The following is a 16,573-nucleotide window of genomic DNA, read 5'->3' on the forward strand; positions in this document are numbered from 1 at the left end:
CACTTGATGTATGTCTTGCCGTGCGTATCTATGGTGACAATGGGATATCACATGATTCACTTGATGTATGTTTTGGTGATCAATTTGTGGGTTCCGTCCATGAACATATGCATATGGGTTCGCACATGTTTTCGTCTTGACTCTCCGGTAGAAACTTTGGGGCACTCTTTGAGGTTCTATGTGTTGGTTGAATATATGAATCTGAGATTGTGTGATGCATATCGTATAATCATACCCACGGATACTTGAGGTGACATTGGAGTATCTAGGTGACATTAGGGTTTTGGTTGATTTGTGTGTGAAGGTGTTATTTTAGTACGAACTCTAGCGTTGTTTGTGACACTTATAGGAATAGCCAAACGGATTGATTAGAAAGAGTAACTTTGAGGTGGTATCGTACCCTACCATAATCTCTTCGTTTGTTGTCTGCTATTAGTGACTTAGGAGTGACTCTTTGTTGCATGTTGAGGGATAGTTAGATGATCCAATTATGTTATTATTGTTGAGATAACTTGCACCAGTGAAAGTATGAACCCTAGGCCATGTTTCCTAGCATTGCAATACCGTTTACGCTCACTTTTACCACTTGTTACCTTGATGTTTTTATATTTTCAGATTACAAAAACCTATATCTACCATCCATATTGCACTTGTATCACCATCTCTTCGCCGAACTAGTGCACCTATACAATTTACCATTGTATTGGGTGTGTTGGGGACACAAGAGACTCTTTGTTATTTGGTTGCAGGGTTGCTTGAGAGAGACCATCTTCATCCTACGCCGCCCATGGATTGATAAACCTTATGTCATCCACTTGAGGGAAATTTTCTACTGTCCTACAAACCTCTGCACTTAGAGGCCCAACAACGTCTACAAGGAGAAGGTTGCGTAGTAGACATCAAGCTCTTTTCTGGCGCCATTGCCGGGGAGGTGAGTGCTTGAAGGTATCTAAATCTTTTTAATATCTTTCTAATATAAAAGAAAACTATAAAAATGGAATTGAGTTTGCCTCATACGCTTCAACTTTTTAATATCTTTCGTGACTATAATGGGAAGGAAAATTGTGCCAAAGTGTTAGACAAAGAATGCATTAAAATGTTTGGCACTAAATCTTTGAATGATGAGCATGATTCCAATGTTGTTAGTTTGAACTCCTTGAATATCCATGGTACTAATGATGATTGTACTAGTCATGATGAAAATATCTCTTATAAGCATGACGATTTTTGTGGAGTATATTGGGTTTGCAAGTACACACCATTTAATACCCCAAAATTTTGACCTTGATTTATTAATTAAAATTTTGCCAAGAAATTAAATTCTTACTTTCTGGATTTTCTTTTATTTCAGAACCACTCTTTTCTCCTGAATTGTGTAGTTTTCACTCCAAGTGAAAACCTTTCAGATATATTGTTGGATTTGTATGTCTTCCCAAGACCTTTTCCTTTTATCAGTGGAATTATTTCTACAATTATTTTTCCTGGGCTTTATTTCTTTTAAAGTGATTTTTCATGAGTTTTAGGGTTCCATTTGCACTACAACCCTTACAAATACTTCTTTAATATTCACACAAAAATTTGGGGATGTCATGTGATGTTCCCACATCACTTTTATGCAAAAATATCTATTAGTCATTTGGAGATTTTGAGCTCTACCCCAAGTTTTCAAAACTGGTCCAGTTTATAATTTGCACTAAAACCTATTTAAATTTTTCTTTAAAAATTCCAACAAAATTTGGAGATGTTAGTAGGAGTATATAATTCAACTTTATGCAAAAACCCATTGGAGTTCCTTGAAGAATTTGAGCAAATCATCCTCTTTTGCCCTCTGGTCCAGTTGGGCATTTTCTACTGCAACCCTATTTTATATTTCTCTAGTGCCCATGATCCTTCTCCTGCTTATAGACCACTCTACCAAACCCTTAAGTCCAGGAGATTGGACCCATTGGTATATATTTGGTCCATGCAATAATGCCCTTTATTTTCTGTCCAGATTTGGTTTTCTCAAAAACTTGAACTAACAAGTTTCTGGTTTTTCCCAAATAAACTTGCCATCATCACTTGTACCTAAAGAGACCCCAAACTGGAGACTTTAGCCAGCAGAAGAGATGCCTAGATACCCTTGGCATTTCATCAAGCAGGTTTGGAGCATGGCCAGTTTTGGCATGCTTTTAGACTTGCATTAGGAAGTTGCTCTAATGACCTTACCAGAATGTCTATTAGCTCTCTCATGATCATTAGCCTAGTTCTGTTTAGTTGCAGAGGCATCAGAGAGGCCTAGAGCGCGTTGGCGTTGCTTCGAGCACCTGGCGTGCGTGCTCTGGGCGTGCCCAGAGCGCACGTTTTGCACGCGCGTGCACCGAGCCGCCGCGTCTTGCCCCTGGCCTTCGCTCGCCCGTAGGGCCACGCCTCGTTCCCGTCCACTCGCAGGAACCCTCCAAGCCACCCTGGCGCCCTACAGCGCCGCCGTCAGAGCCCCCTTGGCGGCACGCCGGCGTCCACAGCATGCTCCAGCCATGGACGGCGCCGCCCGTGCCACAGCCGTGCGCCAGCTGCCCTAGGAATAGCTCAATCTCATTCTCTCGCCCTACCAGACCCCGGCAGCCATTGCCACGCGCCCCCTTGCTACAGAACGGCGGTTCGCCGTTCCTATCCACTGCCGCCGTCGATCTTATCCTCGGCCGCCGCTGAACCGACCTAGTTACGCTATAAAAGGGGTCCTCAAGCTCGACCAGACCCTCAGGCAACCTCAGGCCATCCCTCTGGTGCTCCCACAGCTAGCAGTCGATGGAGGGAGGCCTTCTTCCCCGTCTCCCGCCAGTTCGGCCGCCGCCACGCTCCGGTGCCATGCATCGCGAGCAGAGCCTCCCCCGTGCATCCAGTGCTCCCATCCTCTTCCCCTTGACCTTGCGGAGCCACCACACCCCTCAGCTTCGATCGGGAGCCACCGTAGCTCGAGTCCCCAATCCACCAGAAGCCACCGGCCGCCGCGGAGCTCCCCGCCGGCGACCCCTTTGTCCCCACGACCCTCTTGACCACTAGGAGGACCGCCCTGGACCAGGGGATCCATCCCGCCCTCAGAACCCCGCGGGGAGCCGCCGTTAGTCGACGGCGATCACCGGAGCCCCGCCACCGCTCGGCCGGAGGAGAAGGAGGCGTGGGCGACTGGTCAAACCTGACCAGTGGGCCCAAGGGACCCACTGTCAGTGACCTAGCGCTGCCGAAGCGTGTTTTAAGTGGAAATGTATTCTACCAAATACGCCTTCGCTAGAGGAAAACTTAAGTGTTGCCGAACCATTTTCTTTTTCTGATTTTTGACTAAACTTTGACTGGCCATAACTTTTTAAATATAAGTCCAATTGATTTGATTCTTTTTCTGTTATTTCTCAAATTTTGTCTAGTTTATTTTCATATTTATTTGCAAATTTTCTAAACAACTTTTTTGTACTGTTTTGAAACTGTGTGTTAATTGGAAATTCTCTTAAATAGGATTTTGGAGAGGGAAGCAACTTTCAAAAAAGTGCACCCCCACTTGCATGCTCTTGAAGGCAAGCATTTTGAACCCTGGTATAATATTGTTGTGTGTTGTTTGATACGGTTACAACACCATCTTGACACGGAGTATTCGTTATTTTATGTGATGACATGATCATACTCATGAGTGCATATTGATGATTCTGTGCTGTTGGTATTTGATATGTTCGTGATAGTAGTCACCCTCGTATGCCTTTCATGCCTATCGGAAGGAATCCAGGAATGCCTCTGCCTTGGGTAGACACGAGCTTGTCCCTAGTTCTTCGTCGAGACGGTTGTGTCTGGTAAGGCATGGAGAGGTATGATGAGTGGTGATTCTGTCTGATTGATGTGAAATAAATTCCTTATGCTAATCATGCAGGAAATGCTTTAACCTCTTGAGTCGACCATAGATCGAGTCTTGTTCCAGTAACCCCCATACTTGCCTCGTACTACCACTTGTCCCTGCCATAGGTAGGGTACGGTTTAGTAAGTTGTCAACCCCTTCCTAGCACACACCGTACAAAGAGGCCATGGTGGAAGATACCGACTGCATCCGGTAGGCATGCCACCTGGTTCGGGGGCATGGGTATTTCCGGTTGGAGCCGAGGGGGTAGCTCCCCTAGTTTGCGCACGTTATAAATTTTGTGATCCCATGCTAGTCGAGGATGTACCCTCCCCACTTAGAGTTTCGCTTAACGGGTGTCATGGGTGATTTCCTGACACCGATAAGTTAGGCTGGTGTGTGCGGTCAGGCGTGTTTTCAATTAAAAGGCCATAGGCGGAATTAGTCCCGATGGACTAAAGGAATCCTTTGCTCGTGGGTAAAGAGTACACCCTCTGCAGAGATTATATCTATTCGAATAGCCGTGTCCATGGTTAAGGACTACAGTCTGGGATGGGTCAAGTGTCGGTCTTAGTGCCGGTCTTCGGAGGAAACATTGCTAAACCAGAACATGGATCATGACTTGTGACTCATGATGATTATGATTGTTATTATTATGGACTAACCATTTACATTATTCGAATTATATAGTATCCCTGGGACGGTTCTACCACCTGGATATTCACTATGATTATTCTCTTATAAGCCCTTTATGTGGTGTTGCTGAGACGCCCGACTGTGGCATGCTTGTTATTCATTTACTACATAAGCCCTTTATGTGGTGTCGCTGAGATGCCCGACTGTGGCATGCTTGTGATTTACTTTCTCTATAAGCCCTTTATGTGGTGTCGCACAGACGCCCGACTGTGGCATGATTGCTACTTATTTCCTTTATAAGCCCTTTATGTGACATCGCTCAGATGCCCGACTGAGGCATGCTTTATGTTATTATCCTTTCAAGGTGTCGCTTCAGACACCCGATCGGTGCATTCTATTTCTACTCCCTTATTGCATATTCATGTTGTATATGAATAACCTGCTTCCATGCATCATGGATTCTTATTTTGTGACTGACGTTGTGATCATAAAATATTTCAAAGCATGATTATCATTTGTTATATTATACCTGTGTTCATAATGTTTGCGAGTACATTCAAAGTACTCACTGGCTTATCCCTGGCTATTGTCTTGGCCAGATTCCTTGCATGGAGAAGGGAATTGCGAAGACAGCCCCGGAACCTCGTAATGGTGATAGCAGCTTCGCGAAGATAGGAGTTATCCAGGTCAGCTGTTCCTGTGGGAAATGGAGTCCCATAGACGCTGATGTACCACAAACCGCTTCCGCCATCAACCACTATAAACCATTTGTTGTACTCATAGGCCAGAATGGTCTTGTACTACACATTTTTGTATTTTCCTTGGAGTTTCTGTATCAAGTTGGTGTCTCATCAGCTAAGAGTAATCTTGGGGCTGGTGAGCACAAGGGCCATTTTCTGGGAAATTAATATCCTAAAAACCCGGTCCTGACAACCTTGGTATCAGATCCAGGCTGACCATTGGCTAATCCTATCTTAGCCAGGTCGATAAAACTAGGTTAACCAACCCACCAGACCTTAACCTAACCCTGACCAAGCTTCTCGTGTAAGATAGCCACGCAGTGACCTCGACACCTTTTGGCAGTCGGCGCCTAACCTATCAGCCTAGCCTGTCGATCACGCGCAAGTGACCGACACCTAAATTGTCTCTTTCGCAAGCGTGCGAAGGAAGACTCCTTCCCTTTTTTCTATAAAGAGGGCACGCTAGCCTCAACCCAGCACATCACAGCCTCTACCCCAAACCAAGCTATAATGCTTGGCCCCATTGTTCACAATGAGACCACAGCAACCAACCTTGAAGGTTTTGTGACCGTGCTAGCAAACCTCACCCGCCGTGCCTTTGCATTAGAAGAGCTCCTGGAGTATGTTGTGTACCAAGGGCCCATGAGCGGTGAGAGCCGTCTATTCTGGGCCACTGTGCATGTCTATGGTAGGGGTCTATCGCCAAAATGCCCCTACAGGTTCACCGGAAGGACAACTTCCTTTGAGCCACAAGCCATCCGACTAGCTGCTCGAGAGGCTATAGTTCAACTCCGGCACTTGTCGCCCAGAGTTAACTGTCGCTCGTTCTACTACTACCCTAGCCGTGACGGGTATGGTAGGCCACCCCAGGTTGCCAATGGAGATCACGAGACGGATCCTGCATTATTGCATCTGGTGCGCTATGTAAGTGCACTAGAGGAACTGTTCGATCAAATCACCCTTGATCTGATCGCAGCTCGTGGAAAAGTGGTTCGCCGAGCCCTGGCCATAGGAGAAGATGAGCCCGACGCCGACAACCCAGTCATGCTGTTCGGACAACCGATCGAGTCCTTGAGGCCTGCCCCAGCCATCGACCAAAATGCTTTCTTGTCCCCAGAAGTGCTTCGTCGCCTTTTGGGAACACGCTCCAACGGGATTGTGGCCACCAACCCCTGCGATGGTCATCATCGCTACCCCGACCCTGCAGCTCCTCAACCCTCTCCAGCTAACCCGGACGGTGCAACTCGTGGAGAAGCCTCAACGTCCACAAGGCACACCCGGTTAGATATAAACGAGGTAGACTAAGTCACTCGAGTAGTACCGAGTCTTAGTATGTCCACGCCCTATAATTGTGTGATCTTGTACCGCCAAAATAAAATGATGTCTGCTTATGCGCCCATATTTTAAATAGTAGCCATGCATAAGTATGTTGGCATACGGTTGCATTTTTAATTCCGGGCATAGCTACCAAAAACCACCCCGACGACACTCACAGTAATACATCACTTTTGTGAGATATGTGTATCTGTGGCATTGACCCCGACCCCACAGAGCAGAATCGACAAACTAGTTGCCCCTCACCGTGATAAATGACCCAGCCTAGATGCTATATAAAAGACCACCTCGTGACCTTACCAACCATCCCTTTCCTCGTGCACAACCCTCACCACCATTTCCTTGCCATGACGAGGCCTAGTATTTATCTGAGAACTCCAGATACAACCCGAGGTAGTTTTGTTAAAATATTGGGGGACTTTACCTGCCGTACAATGAGTTCTACCCATCCACCACAGTACTAGTTGCTCAAATCGAGGATCGCCTCATCCATGTCGAAATATTGGGCAGTGGTGCACATTCCTCCCGCAAACCCAAACCAAGACCCAATGGAAGTCTCCTTCGTCGGGAAATTTATGCCGACTCCGCAAATGGCCATAGAAGTTGCTGCATACGAAGCGCTTGCACGCCTTTGATTCGCGGTACCCTATGCCAGCAAATGAGAGTATTAGTACTTCTCGAGTCGTGCAGCACCCGGAGAAGTAGCCTCTTTTTCCGGTGGACGAATTGAGAGAGACCCAGTACTGGCCAACCTTGCCCAGTATATTATCGCTCAAGAGCATTTGACCCAGCGGCTAATGGGTTATCTCCAGAGCCACTGGGTAGAGAAACGGAGGCTGAAGCGGCGCAGGATGACCCACAACCATCAGGCCAGGCTGGTGACCAAGCTTGAACCAGAAGCCGGTTTTAAAACTGCCTCTCCTTTGCGAAAAACAATGATATTATTATGGGCACCGTGTTGCCTTGTAATAGGCTAGCTGATACTTTTGATGTTGATGTGCCTTCATGCATAATTTGTTCTTCCTGTGGTGATGAACTTTCCAAAGCACTTTCTGCCATCGTTGAGCGTGAAGTTGGCTTGGCCAATCTTGAAGCAGAGTTTTGCAAACCCACACTGTTGGAGGAGATAACAGCTCGTCTATATATATGACGCTGGTTTACCATGTAAACCGTGTCGGGTTATAATAAACACCGTGTTACTCCATAAGAGGATGTTAACAACAAGGATCAAACCGGGCAAATAGTCTCCGGATTGACGTGAACTGTGTTCCGTTAATTGATTGGTTGAAAAACTTTGTCGGTTAAAAAAACGCAATAAAAAGAAAAAGGTATCTTACAAAGAAAAGTGCGAAGCAAAAGCAATGACAAAACCGTTTGCAAAAAAGGTTTATTTGAGCTGATCAAATGGCGTTACCATGGCCGAACACGACCAAGCTCCCGTTAGGTGTAACTATGGTTCTAGTCAGCCAAGTCCCCAAATGAAACCGTGGCATTTATGCTGACCAAGTGGCATGGCAATGGTTCGGGTTCGACCAAGCCCCCAAGTGATTCTGTGGCCTTAGGCCGATCAAGAGGCATGACTGGTTCAGATGTGACCAAGTCCCCAAATGATCTAGTGGCTCTCGCCTATCAAGAGGTATGGTATTGGTTCGGACACGACCAAACCTCCAAGTGATATAACATGATGGTTTTAAAAAGCGAACTCAAGGGGTAAACCGGAGGCCGCTTTAGAACAACTCCGTGTAACCTTTGATACCCCGCTTTAGCTGACGTTCCGGTTTATTATATTTAATCATAATATATACATCATTGTAATATGTACATAAGTAGAACCAATGGCTCAGGTATAATAAGGCCGAAGATGAGCTATGTTCCACGGCCTATTGGTCTCCTCCTCTGATGTACGTGAGTCCTTATGCTCTCGAATATCGATCAGATAGTATGACCCGTTGTGCAGATTCTTGCTGACCACGAAAGGCCCCTCCCAAGGTGGGGATAATTTATGCATATCAGCCTGATCTTGGATGAGCCGAAGCACCAAATCTCCTTCCTGGAAGGTTCTGGTTCTGACTCGGCGACTGTTATAACGACGAAGATCCTGTTGGTAAATCGCCGATCGGGTGGCTGCTATGTCACGCTCTTCATCCAACCGGTCCAAAGCATCTTGCCGTGTTGTCTCATTGTCCGCTTCAATATAAGCCATCACACGAGGTGAATCATGACGGATATCACTGGGGAGAACCGCCTCCGCTCCATAAATCATGAAGAACGGTGTGTATCCTGTTGATCTGTTGGGTGTTGTATTGATGCTCCATAACACAGATGGTAATTCTTCTACCCAACAACCCGGCGTTCTCTGTAAAGGAATCATGAGCCGGGGTTTGATGCCTCTCAAGATCTCTTGATTAGCCCTTTCTGCTTGACCATTGGACTGTGGGTGTGCCACTGATGAAACGTCGAGCCGGATGTGCTCCCGTTCGCAGAACTCCTTCATGGCACCTTTGGACAAATTTGTACCATTATCTGTGATGATACTGTGCGGAAAGCCAAACCGGAAAATCACTTTTTTGATGAACTGAACCGCCGTGGCCGCATCACACTAGCTAACAGGTTCTGCCTCCACCCACTTTGTAAACTTGTCAACCGCCACCAGGAGGTGGGTCTTCTTATCTTTGGACCTTTTGAAAGGCCAAACCATATCCAGCCCCCAAGTCGCAAACGGCCAAGTAATTGGAATCACTCTCAATTCTTGAGCCGGTACATGAGCACGTCTTGAAAACCTTTAGCAACCATCACATCGTCTGACCAGATCCTCCGCATCAGCATGAGCAGTTAACCAATAGAAGCCATGGCGAAACTGCTTTGGCTACCAGAGATTTTGAACCGGCGTGGTGACCACAATCTCCTTCGTGGATCTCACGCAAAATTTCACGGCCTTCTTCAGGAGACACACAGCGTTGAAACGCTCCTGACACACTGCAATGATGCAACTCGCCGTTGATAATAGTCATAGACTTGGATCACCGAATTATTTGTCGGGCCAGAGTCTCATCCTCTGGTAACTCGCCCCGGATCTTGTCGCCAGGTAAGGAAGCGTCCAATCCGGAATAACATGAAGAGCTGCCACCAATTGAGCCTCCGGATCAGGAATAGCCAAATCCGCTTCACCAGGGATCTTGACCGATGGGTTGTGCAGCACATCCAGAAAAACATTGGGCGGGACCGGTTTGCGCTGAGAGCCCAGCCGGCTTAAGGCGTCCGCCGCTTCATTTTTCCGCCGGTCCACGTGGTCCACATGATAGCCTTTGAAATGACCTGCAACAATATCCACCTCACGACGATATGCTTCCATGAGTGGGTCCTTGGAATCCCAAGTGCCAGACACTTGCTGAGCCACAAGGTCCGAGTCACCGAAGCACTTAACTCGACTTAGATTCATCTCCTTAGCCATCCGGAGACCATGGAGCAAGGCTTCATACTCAGCTACATTGTTAGTACAAGGGAACATTAAGCGGAGAACATAACAAAACTTATCACCTCGTGGGGAAGTTAATACGACTCCAGCCCCTGAGCCATCCAATTGCCTGGATCCATCAAAGTGGATGGTCCAATATGTGTGATCCGACTTTTCTTCGGGTGCTTGCATTTTCTTCCAATCATTGATGAAATCAACAAGTTCTTGAGACTTAACCGCTATCCGAGGCACATACTTCAAACCGTGCGGCCCCAGCTCTATAGCCCACTTTGCAATCCGGCCAGTTGCTTCCCGGTTCTGGATGATATCTTCCAAAGGAGCAGAACTGACCACCGTAATTGGGTGCCCTTGGAAGTATTGTTTAAGCTTTCGACTTGCCATAAAAACTCCATATACCAGCTTCTGCCAATGCGGATACCTTTGCTTGGACTCGATTAGTACCTCGCTGATATAATAGACCGGACGTTGAACCGGATGCTCCTTACCTGCCTCCTTTCGCTCCACCACAATAGCCACGCTGACCGCCCGAGCATTAGCAGCAACATATAGCAGTAACAGCTCCTTGTGAATGGGAGCGGCGAGCACAGGCGGATTGGCCAACTGCCGCTTTAAGTCCTCAAATGCTTCATCAGCGGCGGAACTCCAAACAAACTGATCAGTTTTTTTAAACATCTGATACAAAGGGATTGCCTTGTCACCAAGACGATTGATAAACCAGCTTAACGCGGCAATCCGGCCTGCTAGGCGATGAACATCATTGATACACTTCGGTTTAGCCAGGGAGGTGATGGCCGTGATCTTCTCCGGATTAGCCTCAATTCCCCTGTTGGACACCAGAAAACCCAATAGCTTGCCCGTCGGTACACCAAAGACACACTTGTCCAGATTAAGCATCATCTTGTATGTTCTCTAGTTATCAAAGGTTTCCTTCAAATAATCAATCAGAGTCTCCTTCTCCCTGGACTTAACCACGATATCATCCACGTAAGCATGTACATTACGGCCAATCTGCTTGTGAAGACAATTTTGTACACACCGTTGATAAGTTGCCTGGGCACTCTTGAGCCCGAAGGGCATAGACACATAGCAGAAGGCTCCAAAGGGAGTTATAAATGTCGTCTTCTCCTGGTCCTTAACTGCCATTTTGATCTGATGATAGCCAGAATATGCATCCAAAAAACTTAAACGCTCACAACCCGCCGTAGCATCAATAATTTGATCAATACGGGGGAGGGCAAAAGGATCTGCTGGACAAGCCTTATTAAGATCTGTGTAATCCACACACATACGCCAGGTGCCGTTTTTCTTGAGGACCAGCACCGGATTGGCAAGCCACTCAGGGTGAAAAACTTCAACAATAAAGCCAGCTGCTAAGAGCCTGGCTACTTCTTCTCCAATCACCTTGCGTCTTTCTTTGTTAAACTGGCGGAGGAACTGTTTCACTGGTTTATATTTAGGATCCACATTAAGGGTGTGCTCAGCGAGTTGCCTCGGTACACCTGGCATGTCAAAGGGCTTCCATGCAAAAATGTCCCGATTCTCACGGATGAACTCGATGAGCGCGCTTTCCTATTTCGGATCTAAGTTGGCACTGATGCTGAACTGCTTGGACGAATCGCCAGGTACGAAGTCAACAAGCTTAGTTTCTGCTGCCGATTTGAACTTCAGGGCCGGATCATGCTGCGTAGCTGGCTTCTTTAACGGAGTCATGTCCGCCGAATCAACATTGTCTTTATAATACTTCAACTCCTCGGTAGCACAGACCGACTCTGCATAGGCCGCATCTCCTTCCTCACACTCCATAGCGATTTTGCGGCTTCCGTGAACCGTTATTGTCCCCTTGTGACCCGGCATCTTGAGCTGCAAATACACATAATAGGGCCGTGCCATGAACTTGGCGTAGGTCGGTCGTCCAAACAGGGCGTGATATGGACTTTGGATTTTCACCACTTCAAACGTCAGTGTCTCCGACCTGGAATCATGATCATCCCCAAAGGCCACTTCCAGAGCTATCTTACCAACGGGATATGCTGATCTGCCAGGCACTACACCGTGGAACACTGTATTCGACGGTTTGAGATTTTTATCCGTTAGTCCCATACGATGGAAGGTCTCATAGTACAGGATGTTAATGCTGCTCCCTCCATCCATGAGCACCTTGGTGAACTTATAACCTCCCACCTGAGGCGCCACCACTAGAGCCAGCTGACCCGGATTATCAACCTGGGGAGGGTGATCCTCTCTGCTCCATATGATTAGCTGTTCCGACCAACGTAGATAACGGGGTATGGCCGGTTCAACGGAGTTAACCGCCCGCCTCTGAACCTTCCGGTCTTGCTTGTCCAAGCTAGTTGTGAAGACATGGTACTGCCCACTACTCAACTACTTTGGGTTGCTCTGGTAACCTGACTGTTGCTGCTGTTGGTTGTAACCACCCTGGTTGTTCTGACTATTTTGACCATTATGTCCGCCCGGATTACCATTAAATCCTAAACCGGAACTTCCTCCACCGTAACTCGACCCGGATCCTGAGCCACCGCCAGATTCGTGATCATACCAGAAATTATTAGAATTCTTGAACTCCTGCATAATAAAGCAATCCTTCCAAAGGTGGTTTGCTGGCGCCGCCTTCGTCCCATGTCTTGGACAGGGCTGGCTTAGTAGATAGTTTAGGCGGTCTGGGTTAGGGTTGGGTGCCCCATTACGATTTTTCGGTTTACCCTTGCGTCGCTGGCCATTGTCCTGTGCGTTGCTATTAGCCACAAAGTCCATGTTACCATCTGCTTTACGCTTGCCTCCACCACCATTGCCTGCCCAGTGATGCTGCTGACCTTTGGAGTTGTTGTTCCTCTTTCCCTTCCCTGTCTTGTCATCATCAGATTCGGGATCCTTGGTACTATCAGAATCAGCATATTTCACCAAAGCGGCCATGAGGGTCCCCATGTCAGTGCAATGACGCTTCATCCGTCCCAACTTCAGCTTCAGGGGCCCAAACCGGCAGTTGCCTTCTAGGGTTAATACTGCAGTGTCAGCGTTGATGCGGTCTGAGGAGTGCAACACTTGTGAAACCCGGCGCACCCAATGAGTCGTTGACTCTCCTTCCTCCTGGACGCAGGCAGCTAAGTCCACTATCAACATAGGTTGTTTACATGTATCCTTGAAATTGCTGATAAACCGGGCTCGTAATTGGGCCCATGAACTGATAGAATTAGCCAGCAAACTTTTTAACCAAGTACGGGCCGTTCCCTCAAGCATCATGGTGAAGTATTTCGCACACGCCGCGTCATCCACATCAAGAATCTCCATGGCCATCTCATAGCTCTCCACCCATGTCTCTGGGGGTTGATCCGCCGTGTAATTTGGTACCTTGCGCGAGCCTTTGAAATCCTTGGGCAGGCGCACGTTGCGTAAAGCGGGGATAAGGCAAGGCACCCCCAAAGAACTAGAAGTAACACCAGGTTCGATCGAGATAGTTGGACGAACCGGCGTGAGCTGCCGAGCCTGATGCTGTGTGGCCAACTCGGCCTCCCTGCGCGCGCGGGCCCGCTCCACCACTCCCTGAGCGTGATCAGCACCACCCGCCGGGTTGTTGCCACGGGGTGCTCCACGTCGTTCATTACTCGATACTGCTGGTTCATCCATATGTCTGCTATAGCTCTGGCTTGGACGGGGGGTCGAGTGGATCCGGTCGCGGCTGTACGAGTACGCTTCCTGTTGGACCAAAGCGGTCCTCAGAAGTTCCTTGACCCGTCGCGTCTCTACTTCCTGCGGCAAGTCACCCTCAATTGGAATGGCCTCCAGCCATGCAGCAGCGGCAACAAGATTGTCCATTGGGTTGGAGTAGTGACCTGGAGGTGTTAAAGCAGCCTGAGGTATAACAGTGTTTTGACGAGGAGGGTCCATCTAACGAGGCTGAACCGGTACACCGGTCCCGGGAGCTTCCGCCCGGTTTCCCTCCAGTGGATTGCCGGTTCCTACTCCTGGAGTGTTGAAAAGGTCTCTGGCCTCAAAAACCGGAGGCAAACGGGATCGGTACTTCCTCCTCATGACTTCCTGCGACGCACACTGGTCCAACATGAGCCTGTAGGCTTGTGCGTCTAAAGCGGCCCGCTCCGTGGCCATCCTCGTGTCCTCAGCTGCCAGATCTACCTTGGCCTGGGTGATCTGTTCCTTCACTTTTGCAATCTCGGCGTTGTGAATGCCCTGATCCGCCAGATTAGCCTCCGCCATAAGCACAGCCAATGCATCAAATAGCTCTGATAAAACTTGAGCCGGCGGGCGCACAGGGCCTCCTGCCCCGGCAGTCGTCGCCGCTGCTGAATCGGAGGTTGTTGCCACAGCGGTCGAAGAATGAAGCGCTGCTTGTGTGCCAGTCATGAATATTCCAACCCGGTTAGGCAGATCAGAGGGGTCCAGAATACTGTCGCCATCAGAACAGCCCCCAATCCGGCCGTCTTGTAGCTGATAAAGAGATTCGGTTTCTCCAGTCGATGACTCATCATCGGAATAAACGATGGTATCGCCGCGAGATTCCAATCCATCCTCATAACTTCCTCCATGGATGACTCCCACGAAGGCACGCTTCATGGCCGGTTTAACCCGGGCGGATCGCGTACGCTGAGCCGTCTCAACGAGGTCGGTGCAGATGTCCGGCTCAGGGTCCGGTTCACCGATCTTGCCAATTCCAACGTGAATGCAACCAAAGGGGACCCGGTACCCGTACTCAATTGAGCCGGCCTCGGGGCCCCAGCCTGCATCGTCGATGTAGAACTTGCCGCGACGACTCTTAGCCATCCAGCCTACAGCGTAACCCTCGAGTCCTTCAAAGCGGCCCTCCAAGAACCGGAAACCATCGTACGATAGCCCCACGGTGGGCGCCAACTGTCGTGGTTTTGTCACGTCAGATGTCCTAGAGAAAGGACTTAGTCGTGGAGCCATCGCGACGGGTTAGCTTGAAGGGGTTAAACCGGACACAGGGACGCAAGAGAGTTAATACTAGTTCGTCCCCTTCGATGAAGGTAAAAGCCTACGTCTAGTTGTGATGGAATTGATGGTGTTTCGATGACTAGGGAGCAAACAAGCTTCGCCTATGTCTCGAGTTGTTGTCTGTTGTTCTTGAACCACCGCCGGGTCGTCCCCTTATATACACGGGTGACACCCGTCGGTTCACAGAGTCCCAACACCCACCGATATTCGTATCCGGGTTGGTCTCTCCTTATTCCTAACTTACAATAAAAGTTTATATACAAATTCCGTTTTACAGCTACAAGTCTCGCACCGACTATGGGCCTTAGGCCCTCATTTGCCTTCTTGGGATTTAACACCTTTGACCTACTGATGAAGTTGACCCAGCCCAGATAGGCCGGTTTACGCCCAACAGTAATATCCCCAACACCAGGTGTGAGGAAGAAGAAAGGAGCACCTCGGTCATTTTATAGCTCGAGATCGGTGTACGATGGGTGAAGTCCACCAGCGCCACTCGTCGCTCGATCGCCGGTGTTCGGAGGCGAATCCGCGAGCAGTGCCTGTTGGGGACCGTAGCAGAAATTTAAAATTTTCTACGCATCACCAAGATCAATCTATGAAGTAATCTAGCAATGAGGGGAAGGGGAGTGCATCTATATACCCTTGTAGATCGCTAAGAGGAAGCGTTGCAAGAACACGGATGAAGGAGTCGTACTTGTAGCGATTCAGATGGTGGTTGATTCCGATCTAAGAGCCGAACAACGGCGCCTCCGCGTTCAACACACGTGCAGCCCGGTGATGTCTCCCACGCCTTGATCTAGCAACGGGAGAAGGAGAGGTTGGGGAAGACTCCATCCAGCAGCAGCACGACGGCATGGTGCTGAAGGAGGAGCGTGGCAATCCTGCAGGGCTTCGACAAGCACCGCAGGAGAGGAGGAGGACTTGGGAGAGGGGGAGGGCTGTGCCAGAACTTGGGTGCGGCTTCCCTCCCACCCCCACCCCACATATATATATAGGGGCAAGGGAGAGGGGGCCGGCCCCCACAGATCCAATCTGAGGAGGGGGCGGCGGCCAGGGGGATTGCCTTGCCCCCCAAGGCAAGGGGGGCGCCCCCTTTTAGGGTTCCCCCAAACCCTAGGCGCATGGGCCCTAAGGGGGTAAGGTGCCCAGCCCACTAAGGGGCTGGTCCCTCTCCACACACAGCTCATAGGGCCCTCCGGGGCAGGTGGACCCTCCCGGTGGACCCCCGGAACCCCTTCGGTGGTCCCGGTAGGTAACCCCCCGAATTATTCCGGTGACCGTATGATGACTTCCCATATATAAATCTTTACCTTCGGACCATTCCGGAACTCTTCGTGATGTCCAGGATCTCATCCGGGACTCTGAACAACATTCGGTAACCACGTACATCTATTCCCTATAACTCTAGCGTCATCGAACCTTAAGTGTGTAGACCCTACGGGCTCGGGAGTCATGCAGACATGGCCGAGATAACTCTCCGGTCAATAACCAACAGAGGGATTTGGATACCCATGTTGGATCCGACATGCTCCATGATGATCT

The sequence above is a fragment of the Triticum aestivum genome, chromosome 2A (assembly GCF_018294505.1).
Source record: "Triticum aestivum cultivar Chinese Spring chromosome 2A, IWGSC CS RefSeq v2.1, whole genome shotgun sequence".
Taxonomy (NCBI): Eukaryota; Viridiplantae; Streptophyta; class Magnoliopsida; order Poales; family Poaceae; genus Triticum; species Triticum aestivum.